At 41.7% G+C, this 21,906-nt stretch overlaps 1 long non-coding RNA gene across 1 annotated transcript; it reads right to left on the bottom strand.

Moving 5' to 3' along the window:
• Nucleotides 1–7,762: 7,762 nt before the first annotated feature.
• On the bottom strand, nucleotides 7,763–21,663 carry LOC138931142 (uncharacterized). The gene is made up of 2 exons (XR_011446416.1): nucleotides 21,442–21,663; nucleotides 7,763–9,148 (listed from the first exon to the last, which is right to left on the bottom strand). It is a non-coding gene; the product is annotated as an uncharacterized lncRNA (long non-coding RNA).
• Between the last annotated feature and the right edge of the window lie 243 nt (nucleotides 21,664–21,906).

The following is a 21,906-nucleotide window of genomic DNA, read 5'->3' as shown; positions in this document are numbered from 1 at the left end:
AGGGCTAAGTCTAGAGTGTGCCTCAGGGAGGCAGGGTAGAGATCTGGCTCACGGGCTCTTGGAGGGATCCACTAAGGGCTGCCAATCCTTGGGGTCTCCATGCATGGCTGCTGAAACTCAAAATGCATCTGACACTCGCATTCAAGCACTACTGCAGGCGGCCACGGAGGTGGTCCTTCCTCTTCTCAAGATGGTCCTGACAGGCTTGACCTGGTTTACCATGTGGTTAATGGTTGCCTTTATGGCTTCTCTGGTGATACCATGGTCCTTGCCTTCCACGCTTGCGTCCACAGCCACGCCCCATTCCACGGGGCAGCAGACATGTGCTCGTGCATGTGAAAGGCTCAAGTGATGTTGGAGTAAGGTGACCATGGGTGCTCAATCTCCCTCTTCTTCTGAAACTCTCTTTTGATCTGTTCTGTGCACTGACACCCAAATGGTAGATCTGAAAAGAAATTGGACCTCAATGGAGTTTACCACATCCAATTCATGTTTCTTTGTCTTGGGCCACTTATCTTTTTTCCCTACATCATTTGCAGGTTATATCATTAACTCTCTTCTTCCATGAGGCCAGAAGATGTGTTCTTCCCTGAGAAGGCCATGTTCTTTCACATTCATGCTCCTCTGCACTCAGTTCAGTTCAGTCACTCAGTTGTGTCCGACTCTGTGATCCCATGAATCGCAGCACGCCAGGCCTCCCTGTCCATCACCAACTCCCGGAGTTTACCCAAACTCATGTCCATCGAGTCGGTGATGCCATCCAGCCATCTCATCCTCTGTCGTCCCCTTCTCCTCCTGCCCACAATCCCTCCCAGCATCAGTGTCTTTTCCAATGAGTCAACTCTTCACATCAGGTGGCCAAAGTATTGGAGTTTCAGCTTCAGCATCAGTCCTTCCAATGAACACCCAGGACTGATTTCCTTTAGGATGGACTGGTTGGATCTCCTTGCAGTCCAAGGGACTCTCAAGAGTCTTCTCCAACACCACAGTTCAAAAGCATCAATTCTTTGGCGCTCAGCTTTCTTCACAGTCCAACTCTCACATCCATACATGACTACTGCAAAACCCATAGCCTTGACTAGACGGACCTTTTTTGGTAAAGTAATGTCTCTGATTTTTAATATACTATCTAGGTTGGTCATAACTTTCCTTCTAAGGAGTAAGCGTCTTTTAATTTCATGGCTGCAATCACCATCTGCAGTGATTTTGGAGCCCCCCAAAATAAAGTCTGACACTGTTTCCCCTGTTTCCCCATCTATTTCCCATGAAGTGATGGGACCAGATGCCATGATCTTCGTTTTCTGAATGTTGAGCTTTAAGCCAACTTTTTCACTCTCCTCTTTCACTTTCATCAAGAGACTCTTTAGTTCTTCTTCACTTTCTGCCATAAGGGTGGTGTCATCTGCATATCTGAGGTTATTGATATTTCTTCCATCAATCTTGATTCCAGCTTGTGCTTCTTCCAGCCCAGCATTTCTCATGATGTACTCTGCATAGAAGTTAAATAAGCAGGGTGACAATATACAGCCTTGACATACTCCTTTTCCTATTTGGAACCAGTCTGTTGTTCCATGTCCAGTTCTAACTCTTGCTTCCTGACCTGCATATAGGTTTCTCAGGAGGCAGATCAGGTGGTCTGGTATTACCATCTCTTTCAGAATGTTCCACAGTTTATTGTGATCCACACAGTCAAAGGCTTTGGCATAGTCAATAAAGCAGAAATAGATGTTTTTCTGGAACTCTCTTGCTTTTTCAATGATCCAGCAGATGTTGGCAATTTGATCTCTGGTTCCTCTGCCTTTTCTAAAACCAGCTTGAACATCTGGAAGTTCACAGTTCACATATTGCTGAAGCCTGGCTTGGAGAATTTTGAGCATTACTTTACTAGTGTGTGAGATGAGTGCAATTGTGCAGTAGTTTGCGCATTCTTTTGCATTGCCTTTCTTTGGGATTGGAATGAAAACTGACCTTTTCCAGTCCTATGGCCACTGCTGAGTTTTCCAAATTTGCTGGCATATTGAGTGCAGCACTTTCACAGCATCATCTTTCAGGATTTGAAATAGCTCAACTGGAATTCCATCAGTTGTAGTAGTGATGCTTTCTAAGGCCCACTTGACTTTACATTCCAGGATGTCTGGCTCTAGGTGAGTGATCACATCATCGTGATTATCTGGGTTGTAAAGATCTTTTTTGTATAGTTCTTCTGTGTATTCTTGCCACCTCTTCTTAATATCTTCTGCTTCTGTTAGGTCCATACCATTTCTGTCCTTTATTGAGCCTATCTTTGCATGAAATGTTCCCTTGGTATCTCTAATTTTCTTGACGAGATCTCTAGTCTTTTCCATTCTGTTGTTTCCTCTATTTCTTTGCATTGATTGCTGAGGAAGACTTTCTTATTTCTCCCTGCTCTTCTTTGGAACTCTGCATTCAGATGCTTATATATTTCCTTTTCTCCTTTGCTTCTCACTTCTCTTCTTTGCACTTAAATCCTTTAAACCAACTCCTCTCTCTCCCACATTCTCCATCAACTCTCATGCAACACACATTTCAGCCTGTTGCATCTTTTCTTGACAGACGAGCCTGATATGGTCAACCAAATCTTCAGTACATTTTTGCCAATTCTTCTATCAGATACCACCCACATTGTGCTTTCGGGCAAAGCAGTGAGTAGACAATAGGGTTTATGACATTCTCAGTGTGGAATTTCACTGGGGATCTCTTAAGGAAAAGTATGAGTTCAGCATCTCCTTATGTGCTATTGAATCTTCATATGTATTGTGCTCTATATAGCTATATTACATCAGGAAAAATGAGCTACTAAGCTGATGAATTGGAAACTCGTGGTAAAATTTTAAAGAACAAAACATATACATGAAGACATCTGCAAGAGTTAATAAGTCAACGGAGACATTCACATAGGTGAAAATAATACTTGGGTAACAATACAGCTGGCAAACTGGCCAATATGTTTCTAAGATGTTGATTATGTTACACAAATTGTAAATAGGGAAAGAATCAGAGAAAGTAGACTCTTGTTGGTGGAGCTAGCATGATAAAGTCTCCAGAAAGGAGGGTTTATTTGACAAGAGACATGCATGGTGATAAAGACACAGTCCTAGTTAACTTTACATGAAAGCTTAGTGTGTGTTAATTCAGTTTGATTCAGTGGCTCAGTCGTGTCCTACTCTTCGCAACCCCAGGGACTGCAGCAAGCCAGACTTGTCCATCACCAACTCCAGAAGCTTACCCAAACTCATGTCCTTCGAGTCAGTGATGCCATCCAACTATCTCATCCTCTGTCAGCCCCTTCTCCTCCCACCTTCAATCTTTCCCAGCATCAAGATCTTTTCTAGTGAGTCAGTTCTTCACATCAGGTGGTCAAATTATTGGTGTTACAGCTTCAGCATCAGTCCTTTCAATGAATATTCAGGACTGTTAGGCACTACTGTAAATGTTTTGCATGAACTCAGTAAGGGTCATGGCAGCTTGATGACATAGTGCTTATTAGTATCCTCACTCTACTTATGAGGAAACTGAGGCACAAAAACAATGAAGGATATTCAGCTCATAGGATTAGTAATTGTGGTTTGAATCCAATCTGCATACCTCAAGCCCTTGTGCTGTACACAGTAGATGAGAAGACATTATTTTCTGCAGACAGATCATGAATGTGGAAAGAAATATAAATGAGAGAAGAATGAACGGCAGGACTTTTCTGGTGGTCCAGTGGCTAAAACTCAGTGCTTTTATTGCTGTGGGCCCAGGTTTGATCCCTGGTTGGGGAACTTAGAGCCCACAAGCTGCACAGTTAAACCAGACGGAATGAATTTTGAAGAGCTCACTGTAGTCTTTCTCTGGGCTTTCCAAGGAGCATCAAATCTCTGCTGCTGCTGCTAAGTCACTTCAGTCATGTCCGACTCTGTGGGACCCCATAGACGGCAGCCCATAAGGCTCTGCTGTCCCTGGGATTCTCCAGGCAAGAACATTGGAGTCGGTTGCTATTTCCTTCTCCAATGCATGAAAGTGAAAAGTGAAAGTGAAGTTGCTCAGTCGTGTCTGACTCTTTGTGACCCCATGGACTGCAGCCTACCAGGTTCCTCCATCCATGGGATTTTCCAGGCGAGAGTACTGGAGTGGGGTGCCATTGCCTTCTCCATCAAATCTCTAGTGGAAAAGAAATCCCTCTGGGCCAATATCTGGCTGTCTGTTTCTGGTATCTTAGTATCCTAACAGATAGCTTGGAATTAATTTTCATGTATTTAATTTTGCTGTTTCTTCCAAGTTCTATTTGAGGACTATGAAGCCAAGTCTAACACAGAATCTGTCTGTGATTTTCCAGGTTTATCAGTCAGAGTTATTCAAAGAAACAGAACCAATCAGAGAAATTTTATATCTACATTTATGTGTGTGTGTGTGTGTGTGTGTGTGTATGTATGTAGGTAGGTATTTCTACATACATATATATTTATGTATATATTTATAGGTATTTCTACATATATACACATATATGAAGAAATTTTATCTTGAAGAATTTAGTTCCTTGTTCTTAGAGTCTTAGACATTCCACAGTCTCCTGTAAAGACAGGAAAGGCAATAATATAATTTAGGCCCAGTCTGTAAGCCTGTGAACAAGGGGGCCTGGTGGTGTGAATCTTAGTTGAAGAGAAGGAGAAAGTGAGGAGAAATGTTCTATCTCAAGCAATGATATAGGAAAAAGGGAAAGAATTCTGCCATTCTCTGCCTTTTCTTCCATTTGGGCCCTCAACAGGATTGGACAAAATGGCACCCTACTCCAGTACTCTTGCCTGGAAAATCTCATGGGCGGGGAGCCTGGAAGGCTGCAGTCCATGGGGTCGCTGAGGGTTGGACACTACTAAGTGACTTCACTTTCACTTTTCACTTTCATGCATTGGAGAAGGAAATGGCAACCCATTCCAGTGTTCTTGCCTGGAGAATCCCAGGGACGGGGGAGCCTGGTGGGCTGCCGTCTATGGGGTCGCACAAAGTCGGACACGACTGAAGTGATTTAGCAGCAGCAGCAGCAGCAGGATTGGACAATGCCCACACACATTGGGGAAGGTCTTCTATTTTACCAGGTTACCGGTTCAAATGCTCATCTCATCCAGAAACACCCTCACAGATACAACCAGAAATAATGTTTAATTTGGACATTCCATGATCAGCCAAGTTTTCACATAAAATTAGCCATCATAGTGGGTAGGGCAACATCATGGACTGCTGCATAATACTCCTCACTCCATGAGATCTCAAACACCCTCCTAAATGATCTTTCCCATGGGAAGGAAAGTGCTACCATTAGATCATCTTTCCTAGTGGCACTGCAACTTATGACAATGCAGTCCAGCTAAGGGACCCAGGGTTTATGTGGTCCACACACCCTGTAGACGTTAGATGAGTTAAACACTTAAGGTAGTTAAGCCTAGGGGAGCTGCACCTTCTTGTCTGTACAACTCACAAGTGGAGAGCAGGTTCTGAAATCTCTTAGGAGGCCTCCAGGGAAAGCAGTGGGCTTCCAGTCTCACTCTGAATATCTGTGAAGTTCCACAAGGTTTGCAGCAGAGATATGAAGTCCTCTATATTTCTCCCTATAGCAACAGGAGAAACAACGTTTCTTGTGGTTGGGGTGGGAACATGAATTCAGGAAAATTGGTAGAGAAGTGATTTATGCCTGGGCCTTGCAGGGAGGAATAGATTTTCACAGATAGAAAAGCAGGAAAGTATATGAAAATCTTGAGAAGTATGCTACCAATCCTAGCAGGCTTCTATGTGCTAGCTGTTGTCAGTGTTCCCTGGTCTTCCCAAAATGTCTGCAATCTGAACTACTTGCCAAATTTCCAAGTGCAAACCTTGGTTCCTTCACACTGTGCCCAGTCCCCTACTATCTGATCCCAGAGCTCATAAACAATTCCCCTGCATCTCTGGTATATCTCCAAGTCCATATCTAATATGAAGAACTCACATTATGCCTGGAAGGAGTAAAGCTTGGATGGCTTCCTTGAGGGAAAGGTAATTGCCCTAGGCATGGGTAAACTGAATGTGCACGGTTTCCAAAGTCTAAGATGACAAAAAACAAAGTGAAAGATCTGGGTAAAGCTCCAAGAAGTAGAGCTAGGCATTGAGGGAGAAACATATAGAAACACATAGAAGCAGGAGCAGAGATTTCATGACTTCAGCTGGGCCTTGGGAAATGGACAGTTTCCCATCAGTAGACCTACGTGCTTGGAATGGCCAATCACCCTGTCAATCATTGCAGGCCCACCAGTAACAACATTGGGAGGCGGGACAGTGGAAATGTGGAAGAAGCCCTAGGGTGTGAGTAAGCACCAGACTAAGCTTCCAACTGTCTGGATTGTCCTCTGGGGTTTCCGTCCACCGTTCTCCTTGGTTAAGATTTGACATGGTGGCTCCCTTTCCCGAGATCTCAAAAGCGTATGTTTTACTTTCTTCCTATGTGGTTTGCGGTGTCATTTGGAGAGTCGGGTAGATGGTGTGTCCTAATGGACACTTTTTCAGACGTGTCCGTCGGCTTCTGGGTGGATAGCAGAGAAGGTCTCTCAGGCACTTGCGGGTTTGGTGTTAGGCGTTAGGCAGTATTGTAACAGCCTGATGAAACCTGGAGAAAATTTTCTTTGTTTAATTGTGGGCTGCCGTCTATGGGGTCGCACAGAGTCGGACACGACTGAAGCGACTTAGCAGCTTCAGTCTAAGCTGCTAGAAAGTTGGAGACCTCTTTCCCATTCATGGTGTTAGTGTTTTGTGGTGTTTGTAGCTTACTGACTGGAAAGGGTGGTTGTGGTTGGCTGAGTGGTGTGGGGATGCCAGACAGTCAAGTGACCTTTGGTCGCCATGGAGCTGATTGAGCCCCTTATTGTTACACATTTGGGGTGGATATATCGCTGCCGGGTTGATTCAAATGTTGATGTTGGCCATTTTTGTGACCTTTCTTAACCATTGAGGGTGTTTTTGTTATTTTCCACGTGAAACGAGAAAGTAAGTCTCTGAGCGAGGGTGTGCCATGTTACGTTAGCTGACAGCCCTTGGCTGCCTTGGTGTTTTGTGTTTTATTTTACAAAATGGTTTTACGTTTAATATCATTTGTTTGTTTGTTAACTTTTGAAATGGTCTTCTTCACGTGTTTCCTTAGAACACAAAACTAGAGAATTTTAACATGAAAATTGAGTAAACAGATGGCTTGATTGGCTCGGGGGTCATTCATGGACACTGGACATGGTCTTCAGTCACCTTGGAAGACTGTTTTGCATTTTGTGTGTGTTTAAGATTGTTGTATTCAAGCACAAATGGCCCTTAAAAATTTTGTTATGTTTGCAGGTTACAAATCGGAAAAAAAACATCTCCTGGGCTGTTGCTTTCTTTCAAACCCAGAAGGGATTCAAGCACCCAGTGTTTTCCTTTTCCTTTTATTATAGATTATAATGGTGTGGGCCTTTTCAGGGCATTGCAATCATTTGACTTTGCTTAATTGTGATCTTGGTCGTGTTTCACAACTATTCTTCAAATAAACTTATTTTCAATGGGCATATTCTGAATTGAATGGTCTGCCTGGGTGCTTGAGTTTGCACAGTCATAGTGCATGTGAATGAATTTCTCTTGGCAGCCACTAATGGACCCTCTTATCATTTTAATTTTACATGTTCCACCGACTCTATTCAATTAAATTTGTTACTGGGGCTCCCCAGAACTTTTTTTAAAGGCTTTTGTGTAAATATCAATTTACAGGAAATGAACTTCACTTCTCATTATGCTTTATTTTGCATTATAATTTCTTGTTTGATAGAGTTATTTTGTTTATATTCTGGTATTGTTCCCTCTTCATAAACCTTCTTGAGAATATACATTGGGGGATAGTCTTGATTTTAAAATGCAGAATGTAATCACGTGACTTTGTTTTTGTCTTCGATGTGTTATCAGATTGATTGCATTTCATCTGACTATGACTGGCATTGACAGAGTTTGGGATATTCTTTTGCTAAAAAAATTACACATTTTGGTATCATTTAACCCAGTTGTATGTGGGTCCAGGGCTGTTTCGTAAGATTTCTGTAAACGTTTTTCAGTATCTTCTTTGCATAAATAAGGAAAAAAAATTGTTCCAATAGCCTTTTTAACCCTTGGATAACAACAGTGACTAGCATCAAGCTGTCCACTGGCCCAAGCTCTGAAAAGAGAAAGAAAAAAAGGTGTTCTCTGAGACTGTCCTTCTTGAAGTAAGGGTCATAGCATTTCACTGTAAAGTTCCATAATTACTGTGTGTTGTTTGGTTTAAGCAGTATGAAGTGGTTCATTTGGAAGGGGCAGCAATATCTCTGAAGATCAGTCTCTCTCTTATGTTACCTTTCATAACATTTGGCCTAGTCTAATGGGCAGAGATAGCATGATTGGGTTTCTGAGTTCAATGTTTTGGGAAACTTCTCTACAGAGGGGGAAGGGCATGTTTGCCCCAGACACCAACCTATATGCATTTCCAAGTTACTTAATTGTCCTGCAGTTGTGATAGTCAGTGTACCCACAGGCAATCTACTTGCTGATCTTCTTCAGGACCTATGATGGAAAAGTCCAGTACTGGTCAGCCTAGAGGACTGTCAAGTAAAGAGTGGATCTGATGCCAATTGTCCTGATCCACTCGACAGTTAAGAGCCAACTTATGTTATGTGGGGCCACAGGTGCTGGGCAGAGGGTAGGACTCCTTCCCTGTCACCTGTAGCATAATTGAAGATGCCAACAAAATACCTTTCCTGGGTCTCTAAGAAAACAATGTCAAGGTCTCTCCCTGGACATGGCTTGCTAATTCTGTGGTAGAGACTGTTAATGGAATCAGTTCGTTAAACAAAACAGTGGTATCTTTTTCCAGTCCTTAATCATGTTCCTCTGTTCGTTGTGGGTGCCTGTTTGGCAGACACGTTGATATTAAGAATGTCACTTTTCAAAATCAACTGATTTTGACTTCTCTACAGAAGGGGAAGGGTGTGTTTGCCCCAGAAAAGGTTTGATGTCTCATCAAAACCTTGATGTCCCATCAAGGGTTTATGTCTCTTTTTATTCTCATTGGACATGCTTGCAGTAGCTGGCAGAAGCAAGATGGATTGGATTTGGCCTGTTGAAAATCAACCTCAAAAAAAAAAAAAAAAAGAAAAAAAGAAAATCAACCTCATGAATGTGGAATATGTGCTGCTTGAGTGCTTCTTTTCCTCAGTATGACAACATGGATCTGAAAGTAATTGAAAACATTTCTGTCTATGAAAAAGGATAAAATGGGACCTGTGGACCAAGTGAGTGGTAGTTAATGGTGGTTTCACAGACACCTTCCACACACGGTAAGGATCCTGGGAATATAGTAGAAGTAACTGTCAAGTTAGGAGTCAGTGCTCCTTCAAATTTTCACCCTTCCAGTAATTCTTGGCCATGTGTTTGCTTGTAGACATTGCTGGGACCATACCTCGTGTTTCATCCACAAACCGCCTCCAGTATCTGAGTCTGAAAGTCTCTTGGCTCTCTCTTACTATCGTCTTTGAGCTTCACTTCCTCCCCCTTTGCACAATGGGATTTCTAGCATGCTGTCTTAGATGCTGTGAGAATCAAGTGTGATACCCTTCGTTAAGGACTTATGACACACGTGGTGCTCAAGGAATGTAGTCCCCTATTTCATGAATCCACCTTTTGAAGCAGAATGGGATGTTATTTGGTTCAACTCCTTTTCTTGCCACTGTTTCCTTTTGCAACCTCAGCTCTTTAGACTTTGGCATCTTTTCATTTACACCCTTGTTTCCTTTCTCAGGGCAAGCGAGTTACCTCAGTAGTTACTCAAGCATCTCATTGCAAACCACATGTCTTTAGTCCTGCTTGAAGCAAGTGGCAGCCCGGAACTCCAGGCTTTTCCTTGCTGGGAGTGATGTTCTGCTCTGGTCAACTTGGACCTCTCCCGTGGAGGCTGACATGGCTTCCCATCTGTACCTGTGAGGAATTTCCATGGTGTGGACCCTGTGCAGGCCAGAGGGTGCCTGTTACCTGGGAACGTCAGTTTCTACTCTTTATCTTTCTACATTATGTTACTACTTTTCTGTGTGGTGATTAATTTGTCACCATTCAGTTCAGTTCAGTTCAGTTCAGTCACTCAGTCGTGTCCAACTCTTGCTACCCCATGAACTGCAGCACACCAGGCCTCCCTGTCCATCACCAACTCCTGGAGTCAACCCAAACCCATGTCCATTGAGTCGGTGATGCCATCCAACCATCTCATCCTCTGTCGTCCCCTTCTCCAGCCCTCAATTTTCCCAGCATCAGGGTCTTTTCAAATGAGTCAGTTCTTCACATCAGGTGGCCAAAGTATTGGAGCTTCAACATCAGTCCTTCCAATGAACACCCAGGACTGATCTCCTTTAGGATGGACTGGTTGGATCTCGTTGCAGTCCAAGGGACTCTCAAGAGTCTTCTCCAACACCACAGTTCGAAAGCATCAATTCTTTGCTGCTCAGCTTTCTTTATAATCCAACTCTCACATCCATACATGACCACTGGAAATCAGGTGAGAGCTATTGCTCATCTGAAGGGGGCGGAGAAAATGTTCAATAGAAATGTGTGCTATTTAAAATGTATTCAAAAGGCCTTCTAAACTTTAGTCACAATAGATAACTCTGGTTCCCCTGCTTCATTAGTGGTACAAGTTTGAGTCAGAAGCTGGCATCACAGAACCTGAATTTCACCCACCCACGTTCAAACTGCACATTTCCTTGTTAATGGGAAACCAGAGTGTGTGGGTGGCCTTTTCCCAGCACATTGACATTCGTACTGTTTTGGTTTATATATGTAATGAGTTTAATTTAAATCCTTGGACTATTGGTGTCTTTGTGGATTTCTGCCTGCAATGCAGGAGACCTGGGTTCGATCCCTGGGTTGGGAAGATCCCCTGGAGAAGGAAATGGCAACCCACTCCAGTACTCTTGCCCAGAGAATCCCATGGACGGAGGAGCCTGGTGGGCTACAGTCCACGGGGTTGCAAAGAGTCGGACACGACTGAGTGACTTCACTTTCACTTTCACGTGGTGACAAGCTGAAACGTATAATACAGAAAGAAAGGTTTCTCCTAACCTTTATTCCTTCACCAAAAGACATGATGGTGTGCAAGCCTGGCTTATCTGCTAATGAAAACAATTGTGAAACTTAACAATAATGGTGGCCCCTTCTCTCCTTTCCCCACAGGCTTGTGCCTGCTGCTTGTTGCATCACAGTCGTCCTCTCTACATTGGAGGGGGCTGTGGGGAAGGCCTCACTGAATTGTTTCATGGGTACTTCTGCTGACTATTGACATTTTAGGAAGCAGTCACAAGGCAAAACAGTCAAAAATGGTGTTTTGCCGATTGGTGGCAGTCTCAAGAACAGGCACTCTTGAGCAAGACAAGGCGACACTACTCAATACAGGTCAGATGTGACCTGGCTCTTCAGTGCTGTTCCAAGTGTTGATCCTTTGGCCTGCCCTGTCACTTAGCCTCCTAAGCCATGTATTTGATGAATGTTTTCTCTCGGGTGGGAATGGTAATATACTACAAAGTCTTCAAACTAAGTTATTTGTATCAAGCACACGCTTTTCCTTGATTTATGTTGGTGACAGAGAAATGGGTACTATTGGGCATTTGAAGGCAAGGCCTTTTAAATGGTGTATCTTTCTTTTTTATACTGTTTTCCTGTTCTGTGCAGACACTAGTTTCATCAGGATAGCAGCTGTCATTTTGAGAGGCGTGTTTGCCTCCTGGAAATGATGATGGTGCTGGCCATGATAGTGGTCTTGTTGGTGATGATGCTAATGAGAAAACCACCACAACCACCACTAGGAAGATTAATAGAAGCAAGAACTATCCTCAGTTCTTTTCATTGGTTGATTTCCTAATCTTCTCAAATCCTGTTATTTGTTTACTACTGCTAAGAAATATTGAAGGATAGGTCTGTGTTCCCTCCCTGTTATTTGACCTGAGGCCAAATATGGTGGAGGTAATAAAGATAGTGGCAACCTCCTTCAAAAGGTCCCATGCAGGGAGGGAACACAGCCCTGCCCTTCAACAGAAAATTGGTAAAGATTTACTGAGCAGGGCTGGGTCCTTCTGAACAAGACAAAGATTCCCTCTCAGGCAGTCTCTCCCATCAGGAAGCTTCCATAAGCTTCTTATGCTTCTCCATCAGAGGGCAGACAGCCTGAAAACCATAAACACAAGCTGGTGCACTGGGATGACCCAGAGGGATGATATGGGGAGGGTGGTGGGAGGGGGGTTCAGGGTTAGGAACTCATGTACACCTGTGGTGGATTCATGTCAATGTATGGCAAAACCAATACAGTATTGTAAAGTAAAAAAATAAAATTTAAATTAAAAAAAAATAAAAGCAAAAAAAAAAAAGGCCAAATAGACCTTAAAACATTAAGAATCTATCCATATATCTATGAATAAATGTACAACAATGAAAAAAAAAAAAACAACCTATCTGTTCACATGGAAAAGTGCCTTGTCTAACTCAGTGAAACTATGAGCTATCCCTTGTAGGGCCACCAAAGATGGATGCGTCATGGTGAAGAATTCTGACAAAATGTAGTCCGCTGTAAAGGGAATGGCAAACCACTTCAGTATTCTTGCCTTGAGATTCCCATGAACACTATGAAAAGGCAAAAACATAGGATACTGAAAGATGAACTCCCCAGATCGGTAGGTTCCCAATATGCTACTGGAGATCAGTGGAGAACTCACTCCAGAAAGGTTGAAGAGAGAGAGAAAAAGCAAAAACAATACCCAGTCGTATACATGACTGGTGATGGAAGTAAAATCTGATGCTGTGAAGAGAAGTATTGCATACAAACCTGTAAGTTCAGGTCCATGAATCAAGGCAAATTGGAAGTGATCAAACAGGAGCTGGCTTGTATGAACATCACCATTTTAGGAATCAGCTAACTAAAATGATCTGGTATGGGTTAGTGGACTGGAATTTTACCAATACCTGTGTTCTTGTGGTGAATTCTCTGCGGTCATTTGCAGTAGGGAGTATATCCAGAGGCCTTGTTTACGGATGGTTTCAGTTTCTATGCTGATCTCACTAGTCTTGGCAAGTGAAAGATGTAGTATTCCACTCATGTCAGATAGGAGCAGTTGACTGTGTAAAATGTTTTAAATTTGTAAAATTTTGATTTTTCAATAAGATACATATGATGGAAAAGGCCCCTTTGTACATGTTATTCTTTGTGATGACTCCCAGCACAATTGAATATGATGTGGCTCCCTGTGTGCATTATACCAGATACCGAGTGGGACTCTGGGCTCAGTAATCTGGGCATTGATGAGCGGTGCTGGGAGGCAGGGGGAGGGGTCTCCAGGCCAGAACTGACATTCTCCTCTCATTAAGGTAAGAAGGATGATCAGTAACCTGATAGCTTCCTAGGAGAAGTGAAACTTCTGGCCACATCATGAGGAAGACATGCATACCTGGATATCACGTGTGTGTGTGTGGGTGTGTGTGTGTGTGGGTGGGTGGCTGGGGGTGTATCTGCTATTCCTGCTAAGAGTGAGGATACGTGCAGTGGCCCCGCATGGTTCTGGAGAAGATCCGAGTCATGGGAACAAAAACCTGGAAGCACACAATAAGCTTCTGGTCCAATTTGTATTAGAATCCAGTCCTTTTATTTTTAGAAATTATTCACCACATATTACTCATTGCCAGAGTATGAATGAGCACAATCGAACAGGTAACAGAATGGCTGACGTTCTTGCCTTTTACTGGTGCTTAAAAAAAAAATCAAAACAAAGGGAACCCTCTTAAGTGCATGAATGGGAGAATCGACGGAGAAAAACTGGCCTAAGAGGCCTTCTGAAGCCAGCTAAAAGAGGTGCGATAAAAGACTCTGATAATGCCATAACTCCTGCCACGGAGGCAGTCGTGTCCCTGAAAACTTGGCATTGCCAGGGTCCTTGCAAGCCAAGCAGCTGCACCACTTTCACGCTCTACTCTCACTGGGGCAGAGCTGCCACATTCAAAAGAAAACAAAATCTTGTGTTTATGTACGCAGGGTCACTTCGGTTCTGTCCGACTGTTTGTGACCCTGTAGACTCTGGTCTGCCAGGATTCTCTGTCAGAGAGGGAGTTCTCCAGGCAAGAATACTGGAGTGCATTGGCCAGTACTGGTTGCCATACCTTTCTAGAGCACTATATTTCCTGCTGCCCTGGCTGCCAACCCACCTGAGTACCTGGTGCTGCCAGAACCTTTGCGATCCATGCAGCTCTACCACTTCCACACCTGATCCTAACAGGGGCAAACCCAAATCCTTCAGGGAAGCCTCAGGTGCTAAACCCCAGTGGACGACCCACATGTAGATGTGGAAATAAAACCACAATTGAAACCCAGGGGCAGTGTGGCTAAGGAAGAAGAACCAAAACCTCCCTACCAGTTGTACAATCTGCAGATTAAATCTACACAGTCAACTAAGCTGACTCTGTGTCTATGGAATATATCAAAGGATATTGAGAGCTCCCACAAAAGAAAACGCACTAGCTCTGATAGCTGTGGACCTTGGAGGCAAGAACCCATAGGAGTAGGACCAGATTAGAATCTGAGCTGCCCCCATAGTAGGTCCAGAGATCAGTACAGTGTTGGAGGCATCCTAGGGAGGTAAGGTGAACTGTGATTCCCAGCGCGGGAAAGGACTCTGATAGCAGTGACTCAAGAAAAACATTTATCATTCATATTTTTTAAATTGTTCTATAGATTCTTCTGGATTTTTTATGTTTTATTTTCTTTTTCTCCCCTTCTCTTGTAGTTGTCAATTTTATTGATACTAAGTAATCCAGTTAAGCTTTTGAGGTTCTTTTTTTTTCCTTCAGTCACATTTTTTATTGTTGTCATAAACCTCTGCCTTTATGTTGGGCTTTAACTGTTCTGTGGAGTTTTCTTTTTTTCCATTTTTAAAATTTTAATGTTTACACCTATTATAATTTTTCAACATTTATTTCTCTTTGTTTCCTTTCCTAATGTTCTTTTTGCCTTGCAGTTAGTTAATCTTTAATGTATATATATCTACTTCATCTACCTCTATTTAACTTTGCATATCTATTCTTTCTTATCTTTCCTCTCAACATATTTGTTGGTTTTGTTTTCATTGCTTTATTCCACACTTGGCACCTTGCTTTTGTTTTGTTTTCCAGTCTCTGCTTAAGTTAGTTTTGTTCTTAACAGATAAATATAATTTTTGATTTCCTTGGTTCACTGGATCAATCTACTGTACTTCATTTTTGTTGGACTGTTTTCACTTTGCTCGTGGGTGTATATGCATATGTGTATATTCCATTATCTTAATTATTGTCTGCCTGATTTTGTAACTGCCATTTATCAAAAGATCATCTTTGGTTTCTCTTTTTTTGGATATTTGTTTTACTCTCCCTTAATGCCAAATTAAAGCATTTGTGCAATCTTCATTCCTAACAAGAGTTAACAGCCCTGAGCCTTTGGAGTGGGAGCACTTACTCCAAGACCTTAAGCTACGAGAGAACTAACCCTAGGGTATATCAAATAGTGAGAACTCACACAAAGGAAACCACTTGAATACAAGACCTGGCATCACCCAACCACCAATAGCACCCTGTGGAGGATGCCTCATCTAAACAACAAAGAAAAGAAAAATATAAACCCAATCATTATCAGACAGGAGTACCACCTCACTCAGCCTTGCCCATCAGAGGAAAAGCAAACAAAAACCAAAAAACTCAGCTCAAATCTCACCTTATACGAAGCTCACACAAACGACTGGACCAACCTTTGGAGGGCAGAAACCAAAAGGTAGAAAGAATTCAACCTTCTTTAAAGAAAGGATTTGACTTTCCTTGAAGCCTGCAAAAAGGAGACTTCAAACATAATAACTTAAAAAAAATGTGAAAAGGCAGAGAAATACTGCACAAGTGAAGGAACAAACTAGAAACACAGAAGTCCAAATAATTAAAGAGGAAACAGGAAAATTACCTGAAAAAGAATTCAGAATAATGATAGTAAGATGATCAAAAATCTTGAAAACAAAATGGAGTAAATTCAAGAATCAAATAACAAAGACCTGAAGAATTAAAGAATAAGCATACAGAGACAACACAATTACTGAAATTAAAAATACTCTAGAAGAGTCAATAGCAGACTATCTGAAGCAGAAGAACAGATCAGTGATCTGGAAGATCAAATTGTGGAAATAACTTCTGAAGAGAAGAATAAAGTAAAAAGAATAAAAAGAGCTGAGGACAGCTCTTTCAGACCTCTGGGACCATATCAAATGCACCAATATTTGAATTATAGGGGTCCCAGAAGAAGAGGAAAACAAAGGGTATGAGAATATTTTTGAAAAGAATATAGTCAAAAATGTCCCCAACATGGAAAGGGAAACAGTCAGTCAAGTCCAAGAGGCACAAAGAGTCCCATAGAGGATAAACCCAAGGAGAAACACGCCAAGACACATACTAATCCAACTAACACAGACTAAACACAAAGAAAGAATATTGAAAGCAGCAAGGGAGAAGCAACAAGTAACATACAAGGGAAGCCCCTATGTTCATAGCTGATCTTTCAGCAGAAACTCTGTAGGCCAGAAGGGAATGAGAGGATATATTTAAAGTACTGAAAGGGAAAAATCTACAACCAAGATTGTGGTACCCAGCAAGCATCTCACTCAAAATTGATGGCGAAAGAAAAAGTTTTTCAGACAAACAAAAGTTAAGAGAATTCAGTACCACCAAACCAGCTTTACAACAAATGTTTAAGGGACTTATATAGTCAAGAAATACAACAGAAGGAAAAAGATCTAGAAAATCAACCCCAAATAATTAAAATAATGGCAATAGGTACATATATAACAACAGTTACTTTAAATGTAAAAGGAATAAAAGCTCCAACCAAAAGACACAGACTGGCTGAATGGATACAAAGAGAAGACCCATCTATATGCTGTCTACAAGCAACCCACTTCAGATCTAAAGACATATATAGACTGAAAGTGAGAGGATGGAAAAATATAGTCCATGCAAATGGGAAGCAAAAGAAAGCTGAAGTAGCAGTCATCATATCAGACAAAATAGTTCTTAAATTAAATTACAAGAGATAAAGAAGGACAGTACATAATGATCAAGGGATCAATCCAGAGGAAGACAGGGCAGTTGTAAATATCTATGTACCCAACATAGGAGCACCTCAATACATGAGACAAACAATAGCAGACATAAAATGAGAAACTGAAAGTAACCCAATAATAGTAGGAGCCTTTAACACCCCACTCACACCAATGGGCAGATCATCAAAACAGAAAATTAATAAGGAAACACAAGTCATATGATACATTAGATGAGATGGATCTCATTGATATCCTCAGCACATTCCATCCAAATTCAGAAGAATACACCTTCTTCTCGAGTGCACATGGAACATTTTCCACAATAGACCACACCCTGGGTCACAAATCAAACCTCAGTAAATTTAAGAAAATTGAAATTGTATCAGGCATCTTCTCTGACCACAACACTGTGAGACCAGATATCATTTACAAGAAAAAAACTGCAAGAAACACAAACACATGGAGATTAAACAACACATTTCTAAATAACCAACAGGTGACTAAAGAAATCAAAAGGAAAATTTAAAAATTTTCTAGATACAAATCACAATGAAAACACAACAACTCAAACCCTAAGGGATTCAGCAAAAACTGTACTAAGAGGGAAGTTTTTAGAAATACAATCCTACCTCCAGAAACAATAAAAGTATCTGATATAGATAACCTAATTTTACACCTAAGCAACTGGAAAAGAAGAAGGAAAAAACCCAAAATTAATAGAAGGAAAGAAATCATAAAGCTTCAAGAAGAAATAAATGAAAAAGAAATGAAAGAAACAATAGTAAAGATTACTAAAACTAAAAGCTTGTTCTTTGAGAAGATAAACCAAATTGACAAAACCTTAGCCAGTCTCATCAAGAAAAAAACAGAAAAACCTAAGCTACAAAATTTGAAATGAAAAAAGAGAGGTTACAACAGACAATCCAAAAATACAAAGATTATAAGAGACTATTATGAACAACTATATGGCAATAAAATATATATCCTGGAAGAGATGGACAGATTCTTTGAAAACTTCAATCTGCCAAGATTGAACCAGGAAGAAATAGAAATTTTGAACAACCCAATTGCAAGCACTGAAGTTGAAGCTGTGATCAAAAATCTCCCAAAAGACAAAAGGCCAGGAGCAGTTGGGTTCAGAGGAGAGATATGTCAGACATTTAGAGAAGAGCTGATGTTATCCTTCTAAAACTCTTTCAGAAAGTTGCAGAGGAAAGAACACTTCCAAATTCATTCTACAAGGCCACCATCACCCTGACACTGAAACCAGACAAAGACAACACACAAGAAAAGGACAATTACAGGCCAATATCACTGATGAACATAGATGCAAAAATCCTCAACAAACTTTTAGCAAACAGAATTCAGCAACACATCAAAAAGATCATATACCATGATGACCATGATCATACACATGATCACCAGGTTGGGTTTCTTTAGGGATGCAAGGATTCTTCAATATATGGAAATCAATCAATGTGATACACCATTTAACTAATTGAAAACTAAAAACAATATGATCATCCCAATAGACACAGAAAAAGCCTTTCACAAAATTCAGCCCCTAATTATGATTAAAACTCTTCACAAAATGGGCATAGAAGGAATCTACCTCAACATAGGAAAGGCCATATATGATAAGCTTTCAGCAAACATTATTCTCAATGGTGAAAAATGGAAAGCATTCCCCCTAAGATAAGGAAGAAGACAAGGGTGTCCACTTTTACCACTATTATTCAACATAGTCTGGAAGTCTTAGCTACAGCAATCAGAGAAGAAAAAGAAACAAAAGAAATCCATATCACAAAAGAAGAAGTAAATCTCTCACTGTTGGCAGATGATAAGATACTGTACATAGAAAACCCTAAAGATAGTATGAGAAAATTACTAGAGCTAATCAGTGACTTTAGCAAAGTTGCAGGATACAAAATCAATACACAGAAATTACTTGCATTTCTTTATACTAACAATGAAAAATCAGAAAGAGCAATTAAGGAATCAGTTCCAATCACCATTGCAACAACAAAAAATTAAATATCTAGCAATAAACTTACCTAACTAGTGAAAAGAACTGTACACAGAAAATGATAAGACACTAATAAAAGAAATCAAAGATGACATAAACAGATGGAGAGATATTCCATGTTCCTGGGTAGGAAGAATCAATATTGGGAAAATGTCTATACAACCAACCAAATGAAATCTACAAATTTAATGAAATCCCTATCAAACCACCAATGGCATTTTTCACAAAACTAAAACAAAAATTTCCCAATTCATATGGAAACACAAACGATCCTGAATAGCCAAAGCAGTCCGGAGAAAGGAGAATGGAGCTGGAGGAATCAAGCTTCCTGACTTCAGGCTATACTACAAAGCTGCAGTCATCAAGACAGTATGGTACTGGCACAAAAACAGAAATATAGACCAATGGAACAAGATAGAAAATCCAGAAATAAACCCATACACCTATGGATACCTCATTTTTGAGACAGGAGGCAAGAATATACAACAGGGCAAAGACAGCCTCTTCAATAAATGGTGCTCAGAAAACTGGACAGCTATATGTGAAAAAATGAAATTAGCAGACTTCCTAACACCATACACAAAGATAAACTCAAAATGGATTAAAGACCTAAATGTAAGGCCAGAAGCAATAAAACTCATAGAGGAAAACTTAGGCAGAACACTCAGTGACATAAATCAAAGCAAGATCCTCTATGACCCACCTCTTAGACTCATGGAAATAAAAACAAAAGTAAAAAGTGGAACCTGATTAAACTGAAAAGCTTTTGAACAGCAAAGGAAACTATAAGCAAGGTGAAAAGACAACCCTCAGAATGGGAAAAAATAATCGCAAATGAAACAACTGACAAAGGATTAATTTCCAAAATATAAAAGCAGCTCATACAACTCAATATGAGAAAACCAATCAACCCAGTCAAAAAGTGGGAAAGAGAGCTAAACAGACATATCTCCTAAGAAGACATAGAGATGGGTACCAAACACATGAAAAGATGCTCAACGTCCCTCATTATTAAAGAAATGCAAATCAACACTACAATGAGATATTACCCGACACCAGTCAGAAGGGCACTCATTAAAATGTAAACAAACAAGAAAAGCTCCATAGGGTGTGGAGAAAAGGTTCTTGCACTGTTGGTGGGAATCTAAATTCATATAGCCACAACGGAAGACAATATGGAGATTCCTTTAAAAACTAGGAATAAAACCACCATATGACCCAGTAATCCGACACTTAGGCATATACCCTGAGGAAACCAAAATTGAAAGAGAGGCAAGTATCCCATTGTTATTTGTAGCACTATACAGTAGCTAGAACATAGAAGCAACCTAGGTGTTCACCCACAGATGAATGGATAAAGAAGTTGTGGTATATATATACAGAATGGAATATTACTCAGAAATAAAAAGAAACGCATTTGAGTCAGTTCTAATGAGGTGGATGAAGCTAGAACCTATTATACAGAGTGAAGTGAGTCAGAAAGAGAACGACAAATATCATATTCTAACACATATGTGGAATCTAGAAAAATGGTACTGAAGATATTTACAGGGCAATAATGGAGACACAGACATAGAGAATAGAGTAATGGACATGGGCAGAGGGGAGGAGAGGGTGAGATGTATGGAAAGAGTAACATGGAAACTTACATTACCATACTTAAAATAGATAGCCAAGGGGGAATTTGCTGTATGGCTTAGGAAAATCAAACAGGGGCTCTGTATCAGCCTAGAGGGGTGGGGTGGGGAGGGAGATGGGGGGTAGTTTCAAAAGGGAGGGCGTATATGTATACCTATGGCTGATTCATGTTGAGGTTTGACAGAAAAGAGAAAATACTGTAAAGCAATTTTCCTTCAATAAAAAGTCATTAAAAATCAAAACTTTAAACACATGGCATAAAATTTCTAATAGTATAAGCCCTTTGTAGAGCTGAGCATGCCGACAAAATTTTGTGAAATAGCCATTCATGTGGCAACACGGTGCAGGGATAGTAATTCAGAGAATTTTAAGATAACTCTACTCTGACTAATGAATGTAGGACTTTTGCAGGCAGGCAAGTTGAGTGGACCCACAGCTGACATGAGCTGCAGATGCCAGGAGGTGGGGGTATGACAGGCAGGCGAAGGGAAATACCAGAATGAGGGCCTAAGCAGGTAGAAACCCCAGCACATCTGCAGTCCCCAAGTCAGGTGGTGAGGGTTCAGGCTCGGGTCTCTCTACGATTTTTCATAAAGATCGAATAGGCTGCATGTGTCAGCAACTCACATCTTGTGATCAGCCTCTAGGGATCCCCAAAGCTGCAACGTGTGACCTCCTGCCCAGGGGGTTCCTGAGTGTGTGCGGTCGGTTCCGAGAGCGGCGCGGTGGCCCCGCCCCGCCCGGCTCGCGAGCCTCTCCTCCACCCGTTCGGCGCGGGATGGGGAGGGAGACGCGTCCGGAGGGCGCCCCGCCCGGGGCGGTCGGGTCCGGTGGCCTCCCCGGTGTTCTGGGGGACGAGGGGCTACGCGAGAAGGCTGGGGGGCGGCGTTGCAAGAGTTTGGGGATCCGGTGGGAAGAGGCGGGCTCTCCTCCGCCTTCCCGCCCGCCCCGCCCCGCCGCCGTCCCCCTCCGCGCCTCCGTCCCCGGCCGGGGGGAGGCGAGCGCCCCGCGCCCGATGGCGTCGCTTCTGGTGTGTGTCCCTCTTCCCGCCAGGCCCTCCCCGCCACGTCCCTCGAGGTTGGCCCGAGGGTT

Source organism: Ovis canadensis, chromosome X (genome assembly GCF_042477335.2).
Source record: "Ovis canadensis isolate MfBH-ARS-UI-01 breed Bighorn chromosome X, ARS-UI_OviCan_v2, whole genome shotgun sequence".
In the NCBI taxonomy this organism is placed as follows: Eukaryota; Metazoa; Chordata; class Mammalia; order Artiodactyla; family Bovidae; genus Ovis; species Ovis canadensis.
This window is presented reverse-complemented; position numbering and strand designations above follow the sequence as displayed.